We start from the raw sequence: 22,652 nt of genomic DNA on the forward strand, positions 1-22,652 counted from the left end.
ACACATATAGTGGTGCTAATGGAGTCCATCCCCTATCTCCTCCCAAACAAAATCCGGTTTAGAGGTCCATCCCCTATCTTCCCCTAAACCGTTGAGTAACCAAAACACTTCTATACTTCACAAATGATACACATTTTAGTGTTGTATCAATATCAAACAGTTTCCGGTTTAGAGGTCCATCCCCTATCTTCCCCTAAACCGTGGAGTACATCCCCTATCTCCTCCCACACAACACAATGTATATAAACAATTATCATATACAAATTCCTCAATACAACAAAGCATCAATAATAAGTGTAATACATACACATAAACTATTCAATAATGTTTAACCAACACAAGTGTAACGCATACATCACAATTCAACACAACAATGTCATCCTCCACCGATGACCAAGGACAAAACCTCTAGATGCATGTATTCAGTACACCTAATAAAAGAGACTCAATTCTCAAGCAATCCTTAAACCCAACAACGACACTAGTACGATAGGTAAAGATAAAACCCCCAAATGTGTGTATTCAACACTCATGATACAATAGTTTAATTCTCAAATTTATTTTCTGAGACTCACATAGAGTTAACATTTCATTTACCATTGTCAAGATCAACTTTCATAATTTTTCAAGTCAACATGTTCCATCACTTATTCCAAAAACACTTTTCCCTTTTCACAAAACCAATTACATTCTCTTCATTTTACAAAATCAATTCCATGGATAATAAGCCATAACCCAACTTGATTCAATACGTTCATTTCAAAATAACTCCAATACCATAATTAATCCTTTAACTGTTAACACCTTCTACATAACTCATATTAACAATAGAAATTTACCAACATTGTTCAACCATAAACCCTTTTTATTTTACCAAATCAAAATATAATTTAGGGCTTTCTCTTCTTTCAATAATAACATGCTAATTTTATTCTCTAATTAGTCCAAACCACAATCAATGATAACAAAACCATTCTCAAACAACCAACCCTAGGTTCCCCTCATGATTTTAAAACAAATCCAACACGGATATGATTTTCATGCAATACAAAATTACCACATGTCTATCTATAGACGGAGTATTGAAAAAGAGCAAAGAAATCCCTACCTCAAATGGAGAAGATGAAGGCCAAAAACCAAAGTGCTCCAAATCGCCAAACTTTCAGATTAAAAAGAAGATCAAGGGAAGCTCCACACTCAATACAAAGGAACTAGGGTAGAAGATCACTAGAACTAGATGTATTTATAGAGAGAAGATGTAGTCTAAAGAGAGAAACTCTCAAGTTATTCATTCAATGAACTTTATTAAATTGATTAATGTATCTCATACATTCATAATACATAATGCATCTTCTATATTAATAAATTCATTAGATAGATTAATGTATCCTACATATTCATAATAGAAACATAATGCATCTCTAAGATTCATTCATAATAAATCCATCACATTCAATGTATTAGCATTAGTCTTCTATACATTGTATAAATAGGTATCAATGATTAGTCACCATCTAATTGATGTACATGTATCTTACTAATGAGATGAATCTAGTATAATCATGCAAAATCTTTGAAAAGTTGACATATATTACAATTAAACAATGAAGGTAAAATCGGGATCGCTATATATTTGTATATATTGTATACCGTATTTGTATATATATTGTCTCCATATCCGTATATATCTGTGTATGTATATATATCCATATTCGTATATCCGGATCTATATATATGCGTCCATATACGTGTATATATATACTATGTTTGTATGTATGTATACCGTATATTTGTTCGAATTTTCTATTTCGTATCCATATATGTATATATGGTATGTATAGAAAATTTTCAAAACAATTAAAAAAAATTCATAAAGAATAGAAAATCCAAAAAAAAAAAAGTAAAAGGAAATTTTCAGAAAAATTGAAAAAGAAGAATATTTTTAAAAGCAAAAAAAAATGAAAAAAAAAATCATTTTGTGTTTTGCATCCATCATGTCATTTTGTGCATGTATCATATCATCATTGCATATTGTTTATCTCACATTGCCCCTTATGCTTTACATTCACCATCACACTTGTATTGTCTATTATATTTGTCATGGATGGCTATGATCTATTCATATCAACATTTGATTACACCATTTTTCATCAGTTTATGTTGGCCTTTCATTCTTCTATGCTGTAGCATTAAGTCACTCGGTATTGTACTGACCCCTTTTTAGGATGACAAAACTATCATTTTCTCGGGTTAGCAGTCTAAACCACCTTTGATTAATACCTCTATTTTCTTGGGTTGTAGGTTCAAACTATTCATTAGTTACATTTCGTTCTCTTATGTGAATGTGTGTGGATTGTATCCCTTTGTTTATTTCATTTGCATGAGACTGACCTCACCAGCTATCATATTGCATTGAATAGTCATAAAACAAAAATAAGGAAATAAATTCAATTTCAATTCCATTAACATATCATTTGCATAGTTACAACTCTACTGTCACGTCACTTGGCTACACGCTATTTGCATCCACATTTGATTACAACATTTTCATCAATTTATGCCGGCCTACCTTATTTAGGTTGTAGGATCAAACCACTCGATTTTGTATTGGCCCTTTTCGGGATGACAAAACTATTCCTGTCATGACCCGAACCCGCCCCTATAGATTAAGGTCATAACCGACCAGTAATCATGAGATTACTTATGGCCTTAAACAAGATTAAACGTATGTTATTCGTAACAAATGGGCCAAAACAGAAGCACACTTAAAAATTTTCTTTAATGAGTTATGCTTGCATGGCATAGCAAAAACATTTCCTATATACGTGATAATAACTCACATCATATACCAAAATTAACAAAATTAACATCTTGTACATCCAGGATAATTCAAACATAAGTTATATACATAGGTGATCCAACTAGACCACCAAGGTAGCAAAAGAGTAAAACAAAATAGAGTAAAACAAAAGAACAAAAACAAAGTCTCGTGCATGAGACATCCGGGCTAACTCAACAAAACTTGGGGTTCTCTCACATTCTTCACTAAGGCTGGGGTAGGACATTTCTTTGTTCACCTATATACATATAAATACGAGTGAGTGAAAGTCCAGTGAATAACACTAAAGTAAAGGAGTTATGTAAATGCGATTCATATAAAATACTTCAAAACCATAAATTTCATATGGAAACATCCTTAACTGGCCTTAAACCCATTTGGTGTTTTTGTTGTACACGTCAAATGGCCTCGGTCCCATTTTAGATTCTTAACAAACTTATCATATGAAATGGCCTTGGGCCCATTGTATAACTTGTCAGATTCATCAAATGGCCTCAGGCCCAATTCAGACACTTCAAACGTATCAAATGGCCTCAGGCCCATTATTTTCATATTCATATTTATGTGTATTTCATATTCATGATCATGATCCCCTTTTCATTCAAATGGCCTTTGGCCCATTATATTCATATTCAAATGACCTTTGGCCCGTCACGATATTCAAACGGCCTTTGGCCCGTCATGATATTCAAACGGCCTTTGGCTCATCATAATATTCAAACGTAACAAACTACAAACGGCCTTAGGGCCAATTCAAACATATCAAACGTATCAAACGGCCTCAGGCCCAATTCATACTTGTATCAAACGTATCAAATAGCCTCAGGCCCAATTCATACATATCAAACGGCCTTGGGCCCAAATCATGTTCCTCACAGAGCCTTATACAATAATTAGGCATATAGAATACTCATTCATAATTCAAACCAACAAATCCATGAAGTTTATACAGAAGTAACATTTAGAAAATAACATATTTGAAAATATCTTTACGAAGATATTACTCACAGTGTTCCGTCGATGGATTTGCCCTCGCACTTCACCCTACACATTTCATAATATATTAGGTCACAAGCAATTTAATCAATTCTTAACTTGTTTATTTCTCTTAGGCCTCTTTCTTGTTCTTTTAGTTCATTTACAATGCTCAATTCATGCCTAAGAGTGCATAGAAATGAAAAGAACGGAAAACGGAACATAAAACAGCTTTTCAAAATTTCTAAAACTGGGCACTCTGCTCAAGCGCAGCTTCGGTGGCTCGAGCAGGCTGTAAAACTCTGCAAAAGTACTGGTTGCATGAATTTTACGCTCGAGCGAGGAGTCTTGCAAAACAGGGTTTGCTCGAGTGCAAGATTTTTTGCTCAAGCTACTATGCAAATCTCTACAAAACTTTTAGGAGCTTCATTTTTAAGCTCGAGCGACATTTTCTTCGCTCGAGCGGAGAGGTCGAATTCTGGAATTTCCATAATTGTGTCTGTGCTCCAAATACACATTCAAAGGTCCAATTTCAAGCTAAATTCACTTAAATATGCAAGAATGCTCCCAAATATATATATTTGAAGGGGACCTTAACCATAATTCAAAATTCCATGAATTCAACAAATTCCAAATCGTAAACTTTATATATATACATTCTATGTTTTGTATCTTGTATGGACAAGCTACAAGGCTTGAAATTAAGCTTCAATACATGAAGATTCTTGCATGCATGTGTCAAACAACCATCAATACAACATGAACAACATGTCTCACATTCAAATATGCAAAATTATGGCCAATTCGTACATGCATGTATCTAGTGATCTCAAATTCACTAAACTTAGCTTAATTCATGTATTTAACTTCATATATACTTTGAATTCACACAATTACAAACTCTAACTCATGAAGTAAGAGTTAATTACTAACCTAGAAGCTTCAATCTTCCAAATTCTAGCTAGTTCTATAGTCTAGCTCTTCAATTCTCCAAGCTTTGAGCTAAAATCTTCAATTCTCCATTCAATTCAACATTCATAGATTGTTCAGACAATACACTACATAAGTAACCCTGGCACCCTTTCCTGATCAGTTTACATGCTTTCATTGCAGACATTAAATAAGGTGGAGGCACTACCCCATTACCCACAAACACAATTTCTTCCTGCCCTGGTGGTCTAAATACAACTTGTTTCATTACACAATCTATGATGGCACAGTATTTAGATAACCAGTCCATATGCAGAATTACATCAAAATGTCTAAAGTCCAAAGGTAACAAATCTACATACAATGTAGCACTCCCAATACACACATCACAAAAACAACACATAAATGTACACAGTACAGATTCCCCGAATGGAGCAGATACACATAACAAATATGGCAATGATTCTAGAGGTCTACTCAATCTAGATGCAAATGCATAAGTTACAAAGGAGTGTGTTGATTTGGAGTCAATTAACACAAAAGCATCTTGATTACATATGGAGATAGTACTTGAGATAACGGCTTCTGTGTTCCACGTATCACCTGGGACAAGTGCAAAGACTCTTCCCTGTCTCATTGTGTCTCTGGTTGTAGTAGGCCTTGCAGTGTTTCCTAGTTTTGGTCTGGTTACAATCCTTTGCATATGCCCTATTTTACCACATTTAAAGCAAGCCCCTGAAATACGATAGCAAACCCCGCGATGTCTTTTACCACATTGATTACACATTGGAGACGTATCTCTGGATGAATTTGAAGTTCTTGAGGATTTCGTATTCTGTTTCTTTGAATGTCTTTTCTTTGAAAAGAAACCCTGCCTTTTACTTTTCCAGTCAGTTAATGGTTTACTCTGCTTGGCTATGTTAGCTTTTGATATTATAGCCTGATCTAGTATATCAATGTAGGTTTCTAGCTTTAGTACATTCACCTTCTCGAAAATATTATCTCGAAGACCACCCTCAAATTTTCTCGCTTTCTTATAATCGATATCGACCATGTAAGGTGCAAATCTAGCCAATTCAGTAAACTTGGCCTCGTACTCGGCCACTATCATGATACCTTGTTTAAGTTCCATAAATTTCGGCACTTTTCTATTAAGAACACATTGCAGAAAGTATTTGTCATAGAAGATTTTCAAAAATTGTGCCCAACCAATATCTTTATTACTTTCACGTATCAACATCCACCACCTTCTCACTTCATCTTACAATGTAAAGATGGCTAACAGTACTTTCTGTGTTTCAAGACATGAAAACACCTCAAACAGCTTCTCTATGCCAAGGACCCACGCTTCAGCTTTCAATGGATCCCATCTCCCATGAAATTGTGGCGGTTTTATCTTCTTAAACTATTTGGTGAGAGTTGTTGTTCAGTCATCATTTTATAAGTTTTGTACAGACTGTACCGGAGATGGAAGGTGCGGCTGTTGCCACTGTTGCTTCCATTGTTGTTGTTGTCTCGATGTTTCTGCTATTTCCTTTATTAATCTTTCCATCCTATCCATTCTGGGTATAGAGGATTCCTCTAATTCATCAAGTCTTGTTCTCACCATTTTCTTACGAAACATGCATTATTCTTCATTCAAAATGTACACAAGCACATGTATATACAAGCAGGCAACAAGTCATATGTCATGTACTCATTGTTTCAAAACATTAGGCATATTCTCAATGCATTCAAATACATACTTCTCACATGAATGCACCCTAGATCTTTTCTAAACACTCTATTGCTCATTTGGACTAGTGTGTGAGTTATTAACTCGTACTCTGATACCACTTTGTCATGACCCGAACCTGCCCTTATAGATTAAGGTCATAACCGGCCAGTAATCATGAGATTACCTACGATTTCAAACAAGATTAAATGTATCTTATTAGTAATAAAGGGCCCAAAGCAGAAGCATACTTAACAATTTTGTCCAATGAGTTGTGCTTACATGGCATAGCAAAAACATTTCCTACATACGTGATAATAACTCACATCATAAACCAAAAGTAACAAAATTAACATCTTGTACATCCAGGATCATTCAAACATATAGTTATATACATAGGTGATCCAACGGGACCACCAAGGTAGCAAAAGAGTAAAACAAAAGAGAGTAAAACAAAAGAACAAAAACAAAGTCTCGTGCGTGAGAAATCTGGGCTGACTCCACAAAACTTGGGTTTCTCTGACATTCTTCACTGAGGCTGGGGTTGAACATTTCTTTCCTCACCTACAAACATATAGATAGGGGTAAGTAAAAGTCTAGTGAATAATACCAAAGTAAAGGAGTTATATAAATGAGATTCATATAAAATACTTCAAACCCATAACTTTCATATGCAAACAGCCTTAAGCGGCCTTAAACCCATTCAGTGTTTTTGTTGTACACGTCAAACGGCCTTGGGCCCATTTTAGATTCTTAACAAACTTATCATATCAAACGACCTCACACTTGACCCTGCACATTTCATAACACATTGGGTCACAAGCAATTTAATCCATTCTTAACTTGTTTATTTCTCTAAGGCCTCTTTCTTATTCTTTTAGTTCATTTACAATGCTCAATGCGTGCCTAAGAGTGCTTAGAAATGAAGAGAACGAAAAACGGAACATGAAACAACTTTTCAAAATTTCTAAACCAGGGCACTTCGCTCGAGCACAGCTTTGGTTGCTCGAGCGGTCTATAAAACTCTACAAAAGTACTAGTTACATGAATTTTACGCTCGAGCAAGATTTCCGCCACTCGAGCGAGGAGTCTTGCAAAATAGGGTTCGCTCGAGCGCAAGATTTGCCGTTCGAGCTACTGTGCAAATCTCCGCAAAACTTCTGGGACCTTCATTTTTACGCTCGACCGACACTTTCTTCGCTCAAGCAGAGAGGTCGTATTTTGGAATTTCCATAATTGTGTTTGAGCTCCAAATACACATTCAAAGGTCCAATTTCAAGCTAAACTCACTCAAATATGCAAGAATGCTCCCAAATACATACTTTTGAAGATGACCTCAACCATAATTCAAAATTCCATGAATTCAACAAATTCCAAGCCGTAAACTTTATATATATACATTCTATGTTTTGTATCTTATATGGACAAGCTTCAAGGCTTGAAATTGAGCTTCAATACGTGAAGATTCATACATGCATGTGTCAAACAAACCTTAATGCAACATGACCAACATGCTTCACATTCAAATATGCAAAATTATGGCCAATTCGTACATGCATGCATCTAGTGATCTCAAATTCACTAAACTTAGCTTAATTCATGTATTTAACTTCATATATACTTTGAATTCACACAATTACAAACTCTAACTCATGAAGTAAGAGTCAATTACTAACACAGAAGCTTCAATCTTCCAAATTCTAGCTAGTTCTAGAGTCTAGCTCTTCAATTCTCCAAGCTTTGAGCTAAAATCTTCAAATTAAACTCTCTCTCTCTCTATATATATATATATATAATCGGCTCACTCTTTCTCTCTAAAGTGTATTTTCAAATTTTTTAGCTCATAATATATGAGCTTAAGTGTGTTTAGCCCATAAATATATATACTAGGTGATTAGTTTAAGCAAATCAAACTCAATTAAGACTAACCAATTGTACTTAATTTTATTGATTTAATCTAATTACTTTTATCCTAATCAATTTTTAATCAAATTTCACCATAGGCTCTAAAAATCACACTAATTACGATAGTACAGACAATTTCAATTTATGTCGCTTCTACGGCCTTCAATTTTCATCTTATAACAATAAGTTGGACAGGTTTTCCTATGCCGAATTGATATAACTTCACAAACTCATATAATTAAGCAATTAGCACTCAAAATTAAATTAAGCACATAATCACAAACATAATTATCATTAATTAACATAACTCAGAATAGGGTTATCACAATTCCTTTCTCGGGTTGGCAGTCCTAACCACCTGGTTAATACCTCAATTTTCTTGGGTTGTTAGTTAAGACTATCAATCGGTTAATTCCTCCCTGTTTTGGGTTATAGGTTGAAACTATGCTTCGATTACATTTCGTTCTCTTATATTAATGTGTTTGGATTGTACCATTTGTCATGCTTCAATGTTACCTATTGCATTGCATTGTAAATTAGAAAAATTCAAAAAACAACTAGCCTTGTGAAGCATGTAAGTCCATCTATCAATTGTGTTTCAATTGCATATCATTTGCATTTTGTCCTTGAACTACGCTGGTTTAATTCCTTGCAAAGGGATATGTAGGTAGCCCTTGGGTTCAACTAACTTGTATTGTATCTTGTTTGTTTGCCCAAGTCTTACGGCCTTGTCAAATGGGTCGTCTTTCGGCTTTGACATTCACTCACGTCAAGAAATAACTTTGAGTTCTGTAAAAAAGGGACGACTGTAGACACCCTATTTTGACTGGCCCTAAGACTTAGACACTTCCTTTTGATTACCCAATGACGAAAATAAAAATGTGTTTCTCGCATAATTCTCAATAAGAAAAATGAAATTTGTGCTTCATTTCCAAACCTAAACTTGTTTTGGCCAAGTGTTCAAGACTCATTCAAAGCTCTCTTTCAAAACTTTCCTTTCGCACTTTATTTTGAATATTTTCGTAATGTTTTGAGGTTCATTTTTAAACTTAAAAATAAAAATTTTTCTAAGGAAATTGGGCAAAGAACAGTGTGGAAAAAGGATAAAATGCCGAGAATTCTGCTCAAAACCTTGTTTTTCGTAAAAAGAAGAAGAAAAAAATTATGTGAACAGTGCCAACTGGCATGAATAGCGATTGGACGACACGAATAGTGGTATGTCGACAACTTTGGTGGCTGGGTGGATTGGCCAAGCGAGAGAAAAAAGTGGCTGGCTGGCCACTTTGTCCAGAAACAGGGTAGTTTTGGCAGAGAGTGAGTGTTCTTTTGAATTGTGAAAAACATAGAGTTGTATAACTTTTTCCCATAGCATTGTTATGTCTCCCAAAAACACCATTCCAACTTGAATTTTGAATTTCCAAGTTGAGAATTGAGAAGACACTTCCATAAATTTGAGGGTAAACAAAAGGGAGTTTGGAAATCAAATCCTTCCTTGGAAGGTAAATTTTGCACACTTTCAATTTTCTTCTATTTTCTTGCATTTTCTTTCTTTCATTGTTTTTCTTGCTTCAATTTCATGTTATAAACCTGTTGTAAGCTAATTGGAAGTGGTTAGTTGAGCCACTTACACACTTCCTATTTGTTTTTCTAGTTTCCGAAACAGAAACAGAGCATTTGGCCTAGCCTGAGTGGTTGGCCGGCCACTAAAGTAGCTAGCCGATAGGTTTTGTGGCTAATCGGTCACCCCTTTCCTAGATATAATTCGACAACTTTCCCAATATTGCGCAAAACAGCCACCAACGGTCTCTAAGACCCCCCGAAGCTCATGTTTTTGTCTAATTAAAGAGTGTTTGTGAGGATTGAAATTGTTGTAACATATTTTCCTCTCTTTCCCCTATTCGGATTTGTAATATTTCAAACCAATGTAATAATTCTCTAACCCCGTTTCTTTTCTATCCCATTCTTTTACATGTTTTCCATACATATGCTGTATATTTTGTTTTCTCATCATACCCAAGCTTTGCTTTATGCTTTAGGCCTCAAGATCTGGCTAAATTTGCATTTGTGAGTTAAATTGATTATTGTGTGATTTTGTGCATTACCTCATGTTTTGATTTGATTCACATGTCGTATACTAAAAGCTAGATCTGTAGTTGTATTTCATGTGTGAATTGCATTAGGATCTTGTATATAGGATTATGCATGTTTTTACTAACTTTGTTTTGTACCTTTTTGCGGGATGACAGTAAATATGTAAGCTTTTATGTTTTAGCATCCCGCATATGTGTGTTTTTTCTACTATGTTTAGCATCCTCCCATGCGGCTATGTGCTTATTTGATATAACTTTATGCATGCCAGTGGGTGAAGTTGTGTTGTTTAATTTGGATTAAAATTGATTTTCATGATTATACTATTCAAAACATTTTCAAGATAATGAAATCAAATTGTTCAAATGGACAACACAATCTATATGTGTTTGCTTCACATAGTAATTTTTAGGATTATTAAATAATCAGAATATGAACATATGAAGTTGATAAAATCATATCATGGTTAGTAAAGGCTGATCTTTTGATCGGGGGGGGCGGGGGTGCTCAATTAATGACCTTCTCCCTTCATACCTAAGGTTCCGAGCCAAGCATCCTTGGTTAGGACGAACAGTGGCCTTGGCAAAAGTCACGAGTTTACTAATTCTCCCAAATTAAATATTCGGTGGTGACTTTGGGATCTTATGATGTAGTCCATTTTTGACAAATGTTTTTGCAATAAAATGGATATCTAAAAGTTGCCAAATGTGGGCTCTCATCTACGTTTCACATTGCACTCGTGAAACTAGCTCCAAGAGACCAAGGGTCCGAACTGTTAACTGCGTGTGGGTAACCCTCCTGGGCGGTGTTATAGTAACTGAGATGGAGACTATTTTTGGTGAAGTCTCGGAATTAAATCTATGTTGTTAAGCAAAAATAATTGTAGTCTATTTTTAGTTTTGTAACAATGAACAGTAAGCTCTACATAGAGTTCTGTACTTGAGTTATTGGTTTCTAATAATATCATCATCTTTATTAATATTTTGTGATATGAAATGATATAATTGTGATGTTATCACACAATTGCAACTTGTGTAGTCATAATTATTCTGAATTTTTTATTTCATAAATTTGATTTGGAATTTTATGATTCAAGCACACCATAGTCAATAAATTATGGATGTCATATATTGTTTATATCAAAATTGTGGGTGTGTATTGATATTTTTCCGTGGTAATATCTTAATAAGAAAATTAATTTTTCTTAGAATACTTAAAATGTAGGGGTGCTTGGAGGATTTTACGAAAGTAACGGTTCCGATAATAGGTCCACGAGAAATTTTAGTTCTTTCTATTGGACAAAGTTGGAGTAGAAGAAAAAATAGTTTTATTAACTCCTAAGGAACACCTTTATGTTTATTATTTGATTTGAAAATGGGAGTGACATAGAGTAATAGTAAGTCTCAATGTAATCAAAGATTTAATACCGTAGGACATTTGCTTTCAGTTGTGAATATTGTCTAAGGATAATATAGTGGATCCACTAACTACTCAATAATATATAACTGAGAAGGTCAAATGAAAAATAGCGGCCACTAAACAAAAGTTTCGACCAAAGAGAAAATGAGAAAAATTTCATCGAAGGGAATGTGATTAGAGCCTATTAATTTTGTGTAACGATCTCGATTTTGAACCGATCAGCTTATGGGGGTCGAGCAGCCCGGTCAGCTCGCCGAAGAAAAAATGCAAAATGCATTCGAAATTGCTTGAGCCACACATGCGGAAAATAGGAGAGGGCTTGTTTGGCTACTACAATAAATGAAGATGCAAGAGTGCAAGTGCGGGAGAAGCGCCGCACGTGCGGTGGTAGGTCAGTCCGAAATTTTTGTCTTTTCTTCTCTTTAGGCTGAGTGTATCTCACTCTTGTTAGGTCTCTCTCTCTCTAAAAACCCTTTCCTCTCCCTTCTCTCTACATTTCCCTACGCCAAATTGGATCAAAACCTTGATTTCTCAAGATCCATAGAGTTCTGCCATAGTTTCTTCATCAAAGTTGGTTAACTTCTCGAGGGCTTCGTTGTGTGCGGTGAAGATCGAGTTTCAACACCATTGATTTTAGGGTTTCATCTCATTTCTTCTTCAAAACTTCAGGTAGGGATTTTCTTAGAGTTATATATATATATATATATATTTGCAAGATCTATATGATTTTCGCAATCATCTTTCGATAGCTTTAAAAATTGATTGTTGATTCAAGAAGTTAAGCAATTTTGAAAGTGGGTTTGTCTCTTGTTCTTTTAAAATGATCTTATTAGTTTTGATCTTCGTTGATTGAAGAAAAGATGATTTTGAAAAGTTTTCTTTCAAAAGATTTGAGTTGTATAGTTTTGGTGAGAAAACCTAGAAATTGAGGATTTTTTTAAAAGGGACTGAAAATTCATGAATGATATTGTTACATTTATTTTGTGTGTCAAAATAAATGGATGTTCGGAAATTTTCTTATTTATATTTATATAAATGATGAATTGCAAGGAATATGAGAGTTGTTGTTCATTTTGGAAATTATTGTTCAAAACGTTGAAATAGTCTTGAAATGACTAATTGTTGAGGACACTTGTGAAGAGGGAATTGTGTTATTCCTTGGATGATGAATTGGAATAAAAGTATTTATATTCATCTTGTGTTATTGGCATATCAATTCATTTGATTACATTAAACTTTGAAAGTTGATTTGAAAACTTGCATTGAGAAAAGAATGTTGAGAAACAAGTTTTCATGGAATGGTTTTGGGGTAAATACGTTGGTAAGTCTTGATAGGTGGTGTAGATGATATTGAATAAGTTGGCCTGAGAGTCCGGGGTGAAAGGACGAAAACCCACGCGGATAGTTTTGGTAGTACTTGTATAGTCTACTTGCAGACACCGACCTAGGGATTACCAAAGTCGTATTTACCGCTCTTGAAATGAATTGTTAAGTTTTGAAGAATTGAAATTGCATGACATCATTGAGCATGATGGTTTTCAAAGATGAAGATGTGATTTTCTTTCAAAAGGGCAGAGCATGGCATGTGCGTTTCATCTCTTGAGACTTGTATAAAGTATATATACTTTGTTAAGGATTTTCTACTGGGCTTTATACTCACCTTACGGGATTTTTGTGTAGGAAAAGATGTGGTGATGCTGCTTAACTAAAGGCGAGGAAATGTGTGTTGAGAGTACGAGACTTTCATTTTGCTATGACTCTGTGTGTAAGCCAAAAGCTATATGTGTGTGGGTTTGAATAACCGTTTTGTGTAACCAGGCTCAAGCTTTGGAAACTTGTAACCCTTTGGGGCATTTATTTGTTTATTTACTTATTGTTGGATTAATGTATTGTTGCATGAAGAACTATTGTATCATGTAATGTAAGTTTGGAGATTTATATTCGATTTTCCTTGAAAGAGCCATGATTGTTGTATTATCATTTGGGCTAGAAATTTGGGGCGTTACATTTTGAGTCGCCACAATGCAACCCAATCTAATTGACTGGAGATCCCAAGATATAGGTTCAAAGGGACGACCGAATTATGGATGACTCACCAGAAATCACTAAGGAAGTCTATCTCTTATCCATTCCTATAATGAGAGAAATATCTGCAACATGTATTGTATGTAATCGACTTCGGATAGGCTATGCTTTTAATGATCACTTATATCTTGAAAAACCTATAAGGGTATCTTTCAAGAGGAGTATTTAAGAGACTCGAAATAAGGATCACCTATATGAGTGTGAAGGGGCCACTTATATGAGAATTGATAAGGCTAAAATCTCTAAAGCACTCATGAAACACCAGGACATGCCCAAGGCCAAAACGGGCACAACTGTGAGAATTAAGTTGTGTCTAGAGATATTCTATGTGAATTCTATTGTCTTAGCTTACACAAACGGCTGAACAGTTTAAGGCATCATGTCTACTGATTAGCTAGTAAGTCCGATAGTATTTCACTAAGGAAGGTTCAAAACCAAAAGCTATATATCCCATTCAGAATATTTATAATTGAATTCTCTTTGAGTCTGCATTGAGTCTTGCATAATGTGGGGGATTGTTGGAAAAATGGTTTCGAAACCATTACTTGGAGAATGAGAAATTGACTCCAAAGTGCACCATTCGAGTATGGTTTTAAGACGAATTTTTTTTTTTAATTTAAAATTAAATTTATTAGTTATTTATTTGGGTCAAAATTGAACTAGATTAAATTCAAAATTTGAATTTGCTTGAAAGAACATCAATATTTTATCTTTGTACCTATTCCATGGAAGAGTTGTGTCTCTTCACAGAAAATAGATGTGTCTTTTCATTGAAAAGTCACCATGACCTTTTGAAAAGCCACCAATTCACCTATATAAATAGACCCTCATTGCATTCATTAAACATGGAATTCATCTTGTGTTTCTTTCCTTCTGTACTCTGTCTTTTCTGTAAGAGAATTCAACATAATAAGGTTCGCTAGACTTACCATCGTAGTGCTACTTCTGCAAGGTTCGACCGTTGTATCTTAGGAGACAAACGTCCAATAAAAACTTGTGAGCACCATAGCGGGGGACGAATTTGTTTTAAGGAAACTATGTCCAACACAAGCCTCAATTACATTTGGTTTTGTTTCCAGATTTTACAATCTGTTTGTAAGTTTTCTACATCTGTAAGTATTTCTGGTTCTGTGTATATAGTGTGGTTTGGTTTTACGTAAATAATTTATGTTATGTTCAACTTATATTCTTTTATGTAATTTGGTAATATATTTGATGCAATGATTACTTGTTTGACACCGTACACATAAGAGATTATTCCTATAGTCGTATAGCGGTGAAGTGGTGATGAGCGAGAGAGAGAGAGAGAGAGACAGAGAGAGAGAGAGAGAGAGGTGATTGGGTTTGGGTAATGGATTCAACAGATAAATTTGTAGAAATACGTAATGGTAATGGCTATTTTGGTCTTTCCGAACTGTCTTGTCCTTATGGACATAATAAAGTAGCATCTAGACCTTTAGATAAAAGAAATTCAAATTTGGACTTTTGAACCGAACGCCCTTTTTTGAACACCCCTAAAACTCATAATAGATCTAGGGGTGCAACTTGAGCGGATTGAGAGATTGTCCAAGCCCATCTTAAGTTGTGTAGAGTGTTGTTGCCCAAGCTTGACCAAATTAGGTGTGAATTGTCATAAATTTGCTTAAAATTTTGACTTTGAATTATTTATTTATTTATTTTAATATTTTCTAGTAAGATTGATTAATTTGTTAAAATTAGGCCTTGAGAACATTTTTTTTAATAAAATCGTCAATAACCTCAACATAAGTAATTCATATGATGTGAGAGAGATGGGGAGAAGAGAGAGGAGAATAAAGGACCTGATATCATGTTGAGGTGGTCTTTGTAATTTCACTACAAGAATTAACACTTTTGGCAACAAAAAAATTGGTCGCTAAAAGTCTATTTTTGGTCGGCAAAAGTTATCCGCGACCAATTTTTTTGGTCGCTACTTTGGTCGCCAATTGAGGGTGGGCAAAAGTAATTCGCGACCAAAATTTTGGTTGGTCAGCAAAAGTTGGATTTGCCGACTAAATTTTTGGTCGCTAAATATTTAATTACCGCGACTAATTCATTTTTTCGCTAAAACACTTTGGTCGCGAAAAGTGATATTTTCCCGACCAAATATCTTAGTCGCCAATTGACACATTTCGCGACCAAAAAGTTTGGTCGCCAATTATCACATTCAATGACCAAAAAGTTTGGTCGCCATTTGTTATTTTTCGCGACCAAAACTTTTGGTCAGAAAAAGTGAGTTTCCACGACCAAGAGCTATTTTGGTCGGCAATAGATGTATTTTTTGCGACCAAAACTCTTGGTCGGCAATTGTCATTTTTTGTGAAAAAAAAAATTATTTTGGATGTTGCGACTAATAAATTGATCGCCAAAGCAGGAAAACAATACACCTGTAATTCCTAATAATTCATTCAATCCATAATAAACCTATAATTTTAAAGCATCATTCAAATTAACTGAATCATTAACATTCGACACAATACATAATTCATTAACATTCGACACAATACAACTATTCTAAGTTTTCATTCACAAGTCACATCCATCTAGCATAACAATTTGAAACATAACTTGTGACATGCTCAGCCATTTACTTCATTCTAACTATTCTAAGTTTGCTCAGCCATTTACTTCATTCCACCCTAATGTGACATGCTCTCCTCCAGATAGTCCAGACCCTGAGAAATCAAGGGTGAAAACAGTAATGTTTGAAGGCAACAATATTATAGCCGCTTCACTGGCATCTGCCCTGTATCCACTGGTAAAATCAATACAGACAACTTGTTAGTAAAACAGATTTGCAGAATGAATTTGTTAAAGCTAATTCAATTATCTACTAGCTTAATACTCATCCATACTATGACAGAAAGCAAGTGAAGGACCTATATTTTTAGAAAAATTATTAGACAGACCTTTGATATTCCATATACTATCCTTACTTTTTCTATAAGAACAATCTCTACTCATCCACATTTATTTTCTAACCTGTATTAATACACAAGGCAAAGCCTTTCCTTCTGGACGAACAATAGGCATGTAATGACTACATTGGAGAACATCTCGTCGACTGTTTGTAACCTGCAGAATGATAAAAGGCCAAAAGCTAGTGAGGAATTTGAAGAATTTGAAGATGAGGAAATAAATTTAGCATGATCAAGGATGCGTAGAAATATAATAGACTAATAGTCTTCAATAAAAGAAAAAGAATAATGACAGGAATTTCTCTATAACTTGGTTTAAAAAAATTATGATTAAAAAGTTTATGATCAAACTTGATCACTTGCTAGAAATTAAACTTCTCATAATGCAGTAGCACATCAAGAATTGGGTGGTGCCCCCTTGGTGCCTTTTTATATAATAGTTTTTACTTGTAAAAAAAATGCAATAGCACATCAAGAATGGATCATCTTGTGTATGAACATAAAAGAGAGATTACTTATCAAAAAAAGAATATAAAGTGGCATACACAATATTCATAGTTTCACAAGCCTGTGAGCAAAGCATGTGCGAGAAGTCCGTTGAAAATTGTTAACAGCAACAGGAAAAAACAGAGAACAAAATTTTAAATAGATCCAAGCTACCCTTTCTTATGTCATCAAATTTGTTACACAATGTAGCGAATTGCACAGTGGAATCAGACTATGACAACAAGTTACATATATCAGTTACAGTATTGGGATTTCATAGGGGGGAAAACTCGAGCTTCTGACTAAGGTTTGATAGATCAAATTGACTTCCCAATTTTGGATTGCTTCCCAATGTTACTATCTGGACTACTACTGAAGCTTCTTCAGACTCTTCAAATGCTACATTCCATTAGTCTTGTAAAAAAAAAAAGAGTCAATAAATTTCATTTTGACAGGAACAGATGATTTACATTGGTAGAATTGCAAGGTTGCAACTAGTTTGCTAATTTACAAATTCCTACAATTCTTTTTGTTATGGACAGAAAAACTAGCAGTAATTAGCTTTTGAATTCTTAACAAGTTCAATAGTATCCTACCATAAACCACAAAATGCTAAAATATAGGTATCACTTGAAAAATAACCCAAATATTAGATACTGTGCTTAAATTGAAGGAACGAACTCAAAGGCTTGAGGCCAGTAGTGAAACGGCCAAGCAGAAAGCAGTTGCTCACTAGTTAATCATCATCAGTAAGCAGATTCACCCAAGAACCACCGAATGACTCAACATTCAAGAAACCATGTTTAAATAAACATTTGAAAATTGTTACTTAAAATTGTTTTCAATAAAATTTTCTTAAAACAACCCACCTTTGTTTTCCGAAAACAAAAATAAAAAATGGAACATTTTTTTTTTTAATTTCAAAAAAACGAAAACCAAAAAACGAAAACTTAATCAAACAGAGTGATTACTATCACTCTATATTAGGTAATGGACCTAGTCTATCTGTATTATGTCATAATTTCAGTATTTACAAATTCTGGAAAATAATTAGGCACAATGAGTCGGATTATATTAGGTAATGGACTTTCCATTGATCATTATAGAGTTGAAGAGCAATATACGAATCATTGTAGAAATATTGAGAATAATTCAACACCTTTGAACGAGAAAGATGGCGCACACGGAGATTCATCTCACGCTGCTGCTGCTCAGCCCAAGCTGCAACAGCCATATCACCCCGCTGGTCAAAAGCTTTGCGCTTTTTCATAAGCCACTCCATCCATGCTTGAGATGCCTGACAAACATAGCCAAAAACACAACAAAATGAGAAACTACTAAGAGATGAAGGAACATTTAATTTAAGAAAGTTTTCTACAAGAAGAAATTCATTCCTCCAAAGAATCTACACTTCAAATGTGTGGGAGTTAGATGTATGTGTTTTGTTAAACTTAAAATTATGATCTGAAATCAAAAAACTTTTGACTAAATAGAGGCAACAAAGAAAAACTAAATGTACGGGTTCAGTGTAAAAATAAATAACTCAAATCACTTCAGTCAAGATCTCAACTTATCATATGACCTTCAAGCAGTACCAGATCTATGTGAAGTGAGGTGCCTAGAGGAGAAAGAAATAAGATAACAAACTATGACAGGGCCTTGCATCACGACTCCCAGCTCCATAATAATCTCACAGCTTAAAGTGAATCAAATAAAATATTGAAAGCAGCAACTATTTCAATTGAAAACATGCCACCATAATATTCAGAGAACACAACCATCAAGAACTTGAAATTAAAAAGAACATGAAGAAAGAATTTGTACAGATGACACCAAATGGAAGATGCTGCATCTTGCATTTAATTATATCAAAGGCACACATGACAATCAAGAAAGGAAGCCCAACTCTGGCAGCAATAGGTGTCAAAACTGTTGTAGTTGACGACCAGATCACTCCAAAACCCAATACTAGTTTCCCACTAATTTTATTTGCCCAGATACCTCCAAGAATCTATTTGCCAAAGAAATATAAAAAAAATCTAGTTAGTAAAGAAGGATGGCAAGAATTATTCAATAAAAATAAATAAATTACATGGAAGGACAATATCTCATCAAGAGCAATGAAGAGTTGATCACTATTTCAAATGTACAATCACCAAAGTATGTGGATTACAATTTCAACCACTGGCTTAGATGATGACAGCCAGAGACATACAGATTCAAAATCGTGACTGTTAATTGTTTCCAGATAAAAGGACCAAGACCCACTATAGGTGATAAACAAGAAGGGTTGTGTGAGTATGTGTGTGCACGCTAGATATATCTGCATTACAATTCTAAAAGTCCAAGTATCAGGGTTGATACAACATATAAATGACATTTGAAGATTAGAACCAATTGCTAGTTCTGAGTTAGTGAAAAAAAAAATAACAATTTTAAACCCCTTAGAACCATATATGTGGGTGGTGGAAGTTAGAAAAAGCACTTTTATGGAGTTTTACATAAATTCTAAAATTGCCTTTTCTAAAAAGCAAAAACTGCCAATGTTTGAGTCAACCTGAGTGAGGAGATAGCCCCAGAAAAAGGAAAAGTGAATGAGACCAACTGTTGCACTGTTCTAGTTAAACTCTTGTGACATTGGAAGTATTGCAGTAAAACTGCCAATGTTTGAGTCAAGCTGAGTGGGGAGATAGCCCCAGAAAAAGGAAGACTGAATGAGACCAGCTGTTGCACCGTTCCAGTTAAACTCTTGTGAAAATGGAAGTATTGCAATGCTCATATTCACCTAACAAGAAAAATTTAGAGCAGTTAGAATTTGAAAATATGATTTCATCTTGGTTAAGAATTGTTCAATATAATAGAACTGCCTTGCAGGTTGCAACTACTTAGGAGGAGAAGAAATATTCACAGTGAAAGCTAAAAATTATTTCAGAAAATATAGAAGAAAAAAAAGATTCAAGATTTGGTTTTTATAGACTATCCTCTATTTCCCAATTACCAAATAAAGTAGCTGAGGAAAATACTCACTTTTTAATGATTCCTCATTTTGATATTTGCTCAAATTTAGGTCATTTGGAAAGTATGAAGTAAAATCTCACTGGTATTGCCTAATGCGAACAACTAATTGGCTTCGGTTGGTGATTTTTTTTTTTTTTGGGTGAATAAGACATAAAATAGAACAAAAAAATTTACAAGTTTATAGGGGGCATGCCCTAGGCCCTACCCACACAACACAACAGCTACGAAGCCACATGTAACGAAACCACTGAAGCAAAGCCACACAACAACAGCCAACAAAAAAAACATCTAAAAGAAGGAAAAAAAATTAACAAACTAACTAACAAAACCTGCCTTCAACCATCTTCATTGAGCATAGGCACCACACAGAGCAAACCGAACAAAATATTGTTCAAGAACCATGTCCAGTAGAGGATAGGGGTCTTACACAAAAAAGCCAACAACAAAAAGAAAACTGCAACCAGCAAATGAGAGAAACAAGCCACAAAAGGCCAATTCAACAAACACAGAGGCAGCATAGTGCGGAGACAGCCTAGACAACACAGATACAACAACAGATAAACTGTAGCCGTAGCCCTAAGCCCAACGATTGGTGAAATTTAACAGTCCAGAATCCAATTCATCCATGAAAATGAAAACAAATAAACTCAACAAATCCAAATATTTGTGGAAAAAAAAAAGACTCAAACGAATAGAGGAGAGTATGGTGAAGGAGATCGATACGGGGATGAGGTTTGAGACCAGCCGTGGCTATCCTCTTCGCGAAAGCTTCTCGGTACTTCGACATGTCGATTCGGTCGTCTTGTCGACTGGAAAAATTGCAGAGTAAGTGATTGATGGACGCATTTGAGGGATTTAGAGGAAGGCAATTCAATGGTTCAAAATAGTGATGGGGCTTTTGATTTTGCCTTTGCCTTTGTTTCTTACTACAGAAAGAGCAATAATGGTGGAGCAAGGGTTATGGTCAGTCACTCTCCCTCTCCCCTCCACCCCTCTCTCTCTCTCTCTCTCTCTCTCTCTCTCTCTCTTTTATGTGCCTTTTAACGAACCCTAGTTCTTTTGATTATAAAAAGCCCAAGAGTTAAATGTATAATCTCATTCTCGTATGGCAGTGGCAGGAATGGATAATCTCATTTCTTACGAATTGGTATTCATTTCCCCCCTCCATGTTTCAAATTTCCCTCCCAAATTTTTCGCGACCAAATGACCAGATTAGTCGCAAAAAAGGCACCTTCGCCGACAAACTTTTTAGTCGCCAAATCTCAATCAACGGCGACTAAAATATTAGTCGCTAAAAGTACTAATTTGGCGACTAATTTTTTTTGGTTGCTGAAAATAAGTTTTTGGCAACCAAATTTTTGGTCGCCAAAAAATATGTGACCTTCCGTGACCAAATTTGTAGTTGGTCAGCAAAAGTATACCACTTTCTGTGACCAACTCATTTTTTGGTCGCCAAAATATAACTTTCTGCGACCAATAATATTTGGTCGCCAAAAATAATGATCATTCGCGACTAATTAATATTTGGTCGCCAAATGTCATTTTTTTGCGACTAAAATTTTTTTGGTCGGCAAAAGTGGTCGCAAAATATGTAAATTCTTGTAGTGTTTGTGAGTGAGAAAATATTTTGTGTTGCATTACTTGTGTAGATAATAACTATTGTAAATAAGATTTAATGATTTAAATTATTTTAACTTCATCAAATGGCTAAAAATTTATATATATTTAATATTTATATATAATATGAACTTTAGGTTGTTGGTGTCTCTGCCCGGCCAAAATGTAATTCACACTTCTAAATTTCTACCCAAACTCACAATGATTTCAAAAATATATTATTCAAGCTCTAAATTTTTGGATTACTTGAATTGCTCAAATTGAACCTGTCCAAACTGCAAACCTAAATTGATTCAAATTGTTCAAATTGAGACCGCCCAAATTACAACTCTAAATAGATCCTCAGAAGAAAGAGCAAGAAACACAGAGGGGGAGCGAGAGTTTCATCAAATGAAGTACATATTAAATTTTCATGTGCATTTTTTTTTTCAACGGGAAATTCATGTTCTTGGAGCCAAGGGCTTTAGATAAAAAGGAAGGAAAAAAATACTGTACATGCTTTTCTTTCTTCTTGTTGTTGAATTTGTTTTTGGACAAAATTGGGGGGCAAAAGTAAAGACCTAAAATTAACCATACAGCCATTTCTATTAGCCATTTTAACCAGATTAACGGAAGGATAATACTGCAAGTATAAAAAAAA

General features: G+C 34.7%; 1 long non-coding RNA gene across 1 annotated transcript; it reads right to left on the reverse strand.

The window, feature by feature from the left end:
* Positions 1–16,376: 16,376 nt before the first annotated feature.
* LOC145804151 (uncharacterized) lies at positions 16,377–18,714 on the reverse strand. Its single transcript, XR_014345771.1, has 3 exons — positions 18,537–18,714; positions 16,956–17,048; positions 16,377–16,728 (listed from the first exon to the last, which is right to left on the reverse strand). It is a non-coding gene; the product is annotated as an uncharacterized LOC145804151 (long non-coding RNA).
* Between the last annotated feature and the right edge of the window lie 3,938 nt (positions 18,715–22,652).

The sequence above is a fragment of the Camellia sinensis genome, chromosome 12, assembly GCF_055761805.1.
Source record: "Camellia sinensis isolate YWXY chromosome 12, ASM5576180v1, whole genome shotgun sequence".
In the NCBI taxonomy this organism is placed as follows: domain Eukaryota; kingdom Viridiplantae; phylum Streptophyta; class Magnoliopsida; order Ericales; family Theaceae; genus Camellia; species Camellia sinensis.